The sequence below is a fragment of the Lactuca saligna genome, chromosome 3, assembly GCF_052625555.1.
Source record: "Lactuca saligna cultivar CGN05327 chromosome 3, ASM5262555v1, whole genome shotgun sequence".
Lineage (NCBI taxonomy): Eukaryota > Viridiplantae > Streptophyta > Magnoliopsida > Asterales > Asteraceae > Lactuca > Lactuca saligna.
This window is the reverse complement of record NC_136419.1, coordinates 3,810,480-3,818,362: the sequence shown is the minus strand read 5'-3', so window position 1 is coordinate 3,818,362 and position 7,883 is coordinate 3,810,480. Positions and strand designations below refer to the sequence as shown.

The 7,883-nt window shown below is 32.2% G+C and overlaps 1 long non-coding RNA gene across 1 annotated transcript; it reads left to right on the top strand.

Annotated features, from left to right (window-relative positions):
* The first annotated feature begins 4,153 nt into the window (after positions 1 to 4,153).
* LOC145034269 (uncharacterized) lies at positions 4,154 to 6,943 on the top strand. The gene is made up of 2 exons (XR_013677957.1): positions 4,154 to 4,520; positions 6,781 to 6,943. It is a non-coding gene; the product is annotated as an uncharacterized LOC145034269 (long non-coding RNA).
* The last annotated feature ends 940 nt before the right edge of the window (positions 6,944 to 7,883 follow it).

The window sequence follows — 7,883 nt, the reverse complement described above, 5'->3', positions numbered from 1 at the left end:
TTTATTTTTCGATCATAGTTGGAGAGCTGTGACAGATGCTTTGTATAGGAGACGAGCATCATCGAAAACTCCACCGATTCCGTCGAAGATAATATCATCATCGGTGAAGAATGTCATCGAGGCGGGATGAAGAGAGCGTAGAAGTTGGCGTGATTCATTTGATAAGAGGGTATGAATTTTGTTATCCTAAAATGCCCCTGATTAATTTAAAAAACATGCCATCGTGCTTTTTCTTTCCCATGTATTTACAAAAATGCCAGAAAAGATCTTAACCATTGTTTATTTTGATCTAACGATCCCTGTTTGGTTCTCGAGAAGCTATAAGTTCTCAAATGATCATTCATTTATATATATATATATATATATATATATATATATATATATATATATATATATATATATATATATATATATATATATATATATATATGGGGATAGGGAATATACATTACAGCCCCACCTAAGCTTAGGTACTAAACCTCTAAAATATGTCGTTTTATCATACTAAATATACCCGGTTTGGTTTCACTTGGTAAATATATCATCCTCAATAACATTTCTTTCTTTCATTATTGTTTTACCATCTCTGTTTTCTTTCTTCAATTATCGTTTATTAATTCACCCAAGTGAACATTAGTAAAGCCTAAACATAAACCCTAAACCCTAAATTTAAACCCTAAACCCTAAACCTAAATCCTAAATCTAAAATCTAAACCCTAAACCTTAAACCCTAAACCCGAAACTCTAAACCTAAACCCTAAACCTAATCCTAAACCCTAAACCCTAAACCCTAAACCTTACTGTGTCGATCTTGAATTTACATCTTTAACTATTAATCGTGAATCCATTAACCGTAATCTTTATATAGTAAAACAATTTATTTTCAAGAGGTTTAGTACCTAAGCTTAGGTGGAGCTGTAATGTGTATTAACTTTTCCATATATATATATATATATATATATATATATATATATATATATATATATATATATATATATATATATATATAGAGAGAGAGAGAGAGAGAGAGAGAGAGAGAGAAAAAGAAAGAGAGAGTTAGGTGAACATTTTGGAAATGAATGAATCGATAACAAATGTTATATTTTCAGCAAGATAGGCAATGATTGGACCACCATCCTACATCTCTATATTTTCAAACTACAATTAATGCCTTGATAACAAATGTTATATATATTAGAAATAACTAAAATATTCATTCAAGTAAACAAAAGTATATTCTTGCCCTTTAAATGAATCTTTTTATTCAATTAGACACTTGGCGATTATATATCAAAATCACCAGCTTTTGCTTTTATGGCAAATTTTGCGGCTAAAATTACCTAACTGCCCATTGGGCGGTTGTTAAGGTGCAATTTTTCATGGGGTTAGATTAGAAGAAGAAAAAAAGATGAAACTTATGCTTCAAGGAATATGTGTCCAACAGTATATACGTGTGAAAACGGAAGAATTACCATAGAAATATAACACTTCTTTTCCTCTGATCTTTGCTACCGAACCTTCAGGTGCAAGATTTCCATATAATATTTGAAGGTGACATGTTTTCTTCATCGAGTTTTCTGGTGTTTTTATAATTTGCTGTAAAAATGACAAATTCTTGCTATATTAAATGAATTTTCAAGAAAATTTCAACTATAAATCGAAAAGATTATGATATCATCTCCCATTCAGATTAAGAAGGGAAAAGTTTTGCATTTTCAACCAATGTCTTCCCTGTGACTGTGACTAATACCAGAAAAATAACTTAAATTCCTTAAACTATAAAAAATATCGAACCACTTTATTTAAAAAAAAAAAATACAAATAAAAAGCACTAATTTTTACAAGAACACACAATTTTGGACGGATGGTGTCAAAAAGATGGTTCTTTTAACCATTAAATCACCATAACTTGTCCCAAATTCTTAATTTTTGTTAATTTCAGAGTTTTTTAGTGTTTTCACAAGGATTATATATTGCAATAAAAAGTCAAGTATAATTGTCCGGAGGGTCAATAGTCAATCAGTCAAACACTTGTTTTTGTTATGCCTACCTATAATGCAATCTCCATCTAGATACCCAAGCTCCAAAAAGGTAACGAAGGATTGCAGGCGTTCCTCCTATTTAAACCAACTCAATAGAAATAAAGAAATGAATACATAATATAGAATATAGAAAAAGTTTAGGGTACCCTAAAAAAGCTAAAATTGTCTCCGTTGAACTTTGAGAACTTTTTTTTTACGAATCTGACCTTATGTAAGTCTTCCATAATGTATTTTCCACTTGGTTTAAGACCAGCAAGAAACAGAACTTAATCAGTAACCTTATGAAAATCATCAAGGGTCAAGCTCAAGCCAACTAATCTGCAATTACAACAGTAACAATTGTTTTTCTTATTTGGATTGAATTACTATAATGGGGGTAGATTTCTTCAAAATGAAAGTCAAGTCAGTGGAAACATTAGTAGATTCACCAAGTGCCATCACAGTAACCATTGCATTACGCATTAATCTAGGGGTAATTATGTCTTTTTGTTTCAAGTTCAGTTTTAATAACTCTAAGAATATACTTTCCAGCTAAGTGACATTCATGAATCCAACTTTAATGGATCTTCAGGAGGTGTTGATGAGCTTTTGGAAATACAAAAATATATTATTTAATGGATCGTGAGTCTATAAATGCAAATAAAATAGTGTGAAATTACAAAAATGACCCTATGTGTAAGGAAGAGACATTACCATTGCTTCAATGGCAATAGCCATGGTATTAGCAGTATACATTCCATCACATACTGTAAGAATTGGTAAAATAGGTTAACAATTTTCGGTCAATCGCCGTGGATGTTACGATAATCAGAACTATTTTACGATAATCCAACATTTTAAATAATAAAGTGAAGTTGAATTGTACTTAATTGATTGTGAACTAATCCATTTTGAGCTAAGATTTATATTCAACATTCGATTCCATTTCAAAATATTTCATCCCGAAGTGAAACTGGGTTCGTGGAAAACTATCAAATTGTACTCATTAGAACATGAAACTCTAATTGTCGTTTAAACATGATTTCGAGTTTCAGAATCTCTACCTATGTACATTTTTTTTTTTGGAAGTCCGAAAAATTGACACGATCATCAGACATGTATGAAGCGTCTTAAGTAACTGAATTCGGTTGATTTTAATAAAGACGACGGGAAAATAATAACATTATTATAGAACATGTGTTTGTACGAACGATTGTGTGTGACAAAATTTTATAAATACCTAATATGTATACACCTTGTATTTTTATAAAACCAAAATAGAAATACGGGAATGTTATATATATACTTTTTATATATAAAAACCAAATTTATTTTGGTTGTGTATTTTAAATATTAAAATACATATATGATTAAATGCATTTAATTTATATAAATACCCATGTCCATGTGTATGTATTAATGCTGAGGTACCACCATCGATCAGTCCCATGTTCTTTGAGTTTCAATGATCGAACCAGAAAAGGAAACTGGTGGAGCCAAGAGACCTCCAATCGCCACTCTCACAGCTCGCTCCTGCCTCCAACGACCCCCATCTCTCTTTACTTTTTTTGTTTTGATGAGAAAAACAGGTCCCAAACACCCACTGAATTCTCTTTCTTTCCCTGTCAAATAATCAAACCCAATCACCCATCTAAACCTGTTGATCAAGCTCCATTGATTTATAGTCAAAATAAAAAGAAAAGGAAGAAGAAACCTGTGAAGCTGTCGGCCATGGCAGCCCTCTTCCTCCTCCTCTCCACTTGTTTCCGTCAAACACAACCAAACACCCACCTTCCTTGTGTGGTTGATGTCGGCAGAAGAAGGAGCAGTTTTTGCGGCCCCTGTTCGTTCCTCCCTTCTTCTTCTTCGATCGGATTGAGCACCGGTGGTGCTTTTCACGGTTCATCACTGCCCATCAGCCCTACATCTTCTCTTGATGCCGTTCTTCTTGCTTCCTCAGTCACATCGAGTACTGATGGTGGTTGCCTCGATCGTCGACTGTTGCTGCACTTCGTCGGTTTGTATGCTGTCGGCTATAAAAGAAGAACTGCAGAGGGGCGTCGGAATTGGGCGATTACCCCTCGTCGCTGCATTCATTCTCGTTCGTTCCAATCAGGCGCAAAAAGGAAGAAGCCGATCCCTTTTCCCATTTTTTTGAATTACTTATCAGTATCAGCCCCTCATGTTTATCAAATGGCCAAAAACAGCCCCTCACTTGTATCAACTAATCAAATCAGTTCCCTTCCCAGCCCTAAATTTTGTCAATGGGTCAAAAGCAGCCCTTCTTTTGGATTATTTAATCAAAAGCAGCCCTACACATATTTTACAAGATTTAAAAATCAACCTTTTGACCTAAATCATTCTAAAAACAATCCATTTAGTTTTAAATATTACAAAACAAACCCCAAAGTGTCTTAAAGTTCAAGAATGTTTATTTTGCGGTTATTTACGAAAAGGCTTCACCAAAAAGCGAACCGGGATCGAGATCACGCAACGAAAGTGAGTTTCTATGGCCCCTCTTTTACGTTTTTAATATTTGGGGGAGAATAAATACATGTCTATTAAAGTTTGATGATTTTCAACTTTTATACGTTAAAATAGCATCGTACTTTATATTTGGTCGAAAGCTTATGAATTAGTAATTTAATTGTATAAATCACATAAACTAAAGTGGGATGCTATAATATATATAAATACACCTTGTTGGAATATATTAATTAATATTAATAAAAACCACAAGATTATATGTAAACTATTATAATAACACGGATTGGTGTTGTAAATCACAACCATGACGATGTTATATGTATAAGTTAAAGTATCGACTAGAAGTATGAAACGATATACAAATGACCAAAATCATTATTCGATTATAAAATGAAGGTACATTGCCATAGATTTGGAAAGACTAAGTTTATGAAATTATATGATTATTAGTTAAAATTATCAAATTTAACTTAATATATAAGGTTGTGTTACAACGAATGGAAAGTGTATTACTATATTTTATATAATTATAAAAATATAACTCAATTTACTAAGTTACAGATTTTATTATAATAAATAAAATAATCGACTGCAGGACTTAAGAGTCGTTATTTACGAAATAAATAATTGTCGAGTATTGTATTTAAAGATTTTATCTTTATCCCAAATTAAATGTATTAAAAATATTCTCGCATAATTTATATAAAATATGGGGAATGTAGATTTACGGTCGATCCAAACTTGGATAAATTCAAAAATTAGCTATTATGCTAATACAACATCGACACTGTATCTAGTATGATAAATTCTTGAAGTTATAAGAATTTCAGTTATCGTTTTCCTAAACTGTGAATAATGTTACATATCCAGTTAATTTAGAATAGATTATATAGGTTCATTATACTTATTCTACATAGGTTCATCATACCTACCTTATGTATTCAGTATAGGTTCATCATACCTATTCTACATAGATTCATCATACCTACCCAATGTATTCCGTATAAGTTCATCATACCTATTCCATGTAGGTTCATCATACCTACTCCATGTCTTCTGTATAGGTTCATCATGTCTACTCCATGTAGGTTCATCATACCTACTTCATATATTCCATATAGGTTCATTATACCAATTATGTAGGTTCATCATACCTATTCTGAATACCATATCCAATACGTTTGAGTTTCCATTATAAACTATTCCAGGTTTCGCGAAAGCTAGGATCTAAATACTTAGTAGAAACTCTCCAATATATAACCGTTAATCCTCGAGGGAACGACTAACGTCGGGTGTAAGTGTCATATTATTGATCTTATACGGTACGCCCGTCCGCCTGGAGTTGCTAGCTACAACTACATCTGACGAGATGAATTTTGGCGCTGACGTTAGCATTATTTAAACATTACCACGTGTTACAACTGGGTGAATGACTTTAGCACACGTGTCGTATTATGGTGTCGGTGCATTAATAAAGTACATTGTCACAAGTTCGGTTATGATTTCATTATAAAATCCCAGTTTTGTTTTGTTACCGTATAAAATCGATATCGGATTTATACGAGGTTTATGTTCACTCATTCCAGTTGAAAGAAATTGTATTTAGTGGGATAGCTTGTGACTCAAAGTGATAAGTGTCAGTACCAAAAATTAAGTCGGATAACACTTAATTAATATCATGACACGGCTCGATAAGATTTGTTAACTTACATAAAATAAGTTATTTATATAAATCATTTGTTTTTATAAGAAAACACAATATTTATGTGGGAGGAGTTTGCCCCACCGGCTAAGTGTCGGTTTTCAAATTAAGTCAGATAATACGTAATTATTGCCGCGACACGATTTTACAAAGTTCATAAATTCAATACTTATGAATTTTTCACATAAATAATAAAAATTCTTGTATAATGTTTCAAGAGTAAAGTTGGTTATTTTATGTTCTCACAAAGGGTAACCGTTTCCTATTTTTATATAACATGATATTGAAAATCTTTATATAAAAATGCATTTTGATATAAGTTAGAATTATTTATATGTATTTTCCGACTTTTGTACATTTCGATTTGAACAAATGGTATTTATGAATGAGTCATCACACATTGTTATAACTCAATTATTTAATACTTTTAATAGAAAAGTAAACATTTATAAAAGATGGTCAACCAACTAAATTTTATTAAACACTTTTGGATATAAGATATACTCTGTGTCAAAACCTGTAGAACTCACCAACAATTTTGTTGATGTATTTTAATGCATGTATTCTCAGGTTATTTAGCAGGTCGGAAGTGTTCGCTCAGAAGACTCTCCGTTAGTTATATTATTTCTTTGTAAACATCGGATTGTTAGGCGTATGTCTTGATTTAGTAATAGTCATTGTCAATGTAATTTCTATTTTGGTAATAATAGAATATTATATTTGTACTGTTCAATGTATGTTTAATAACTGTGATTACTGATTTACGTCACGAACCTTGACGTTTCCGCCGGCAACCAAGGGTGAGACACATACGCCTGCCGCCCATGAAAAACATACATTAGACTATCAGAGGGGTAAATGGTAAACCTGAGTATTTGTAGGAAAGGCCACTGAAAATAAAACTAGAACCTGACCTTGTCCCTGGAAAGGATATATTAGACTATGGGATGGATGCTTTCTTCTTCACCAATTCCATTATCATCATTGTTTGTCAAACTAAAGTAATCCGTTTCAAACATTTCATCGAACACTTGCTCTGCAACTCTAGCTTCCCCATAGTTTCCATTTAACTCTTAAAATTTAATACCCACTACCATGTAGTAGCATTATGTGGATGGCTATAGCCTTTATATGGATAATATCTTTGATGCACAAAGGAAAAAACAAAATTGATTCAGAAAATGATCTTTGTACAAATAATAAATTTAATCAAAACTTACCATTGTAACCACTTAAGAACAGTTGATGCAGGGCAATTGAACATGAAATTTTGAGAAATCATTTGTAATTCTAATTGGAATACGAATATTCACTTGAAGTAAACTACAATTAAAAGATAGATAAGAGAGAAACATAGATCGGTGCAAGAATCAGATGTGAAGATTATGGCGGTACTGTGGCAGCAGGCGGGCGAGTGATGGAGAGAAGATGCGTGAAAAAAACCTACTACTTCATTATTGTTGTTGCTTCATTACTCTTGTTCTACGATATATTGCGATTTAGAATAACATGTATTAGTTGCCGATTCATACAAGGGTTGTAGGTATATATGAACTGGAAGCCCTAAACATCGAGGGAGAATGTAACTGAAATCATCAAAAGATGCTGATTTTGACTTTTAAAACCCCACTCCTTCATTTACTCCTTATTTTTGGTATCATCTATTCAATATC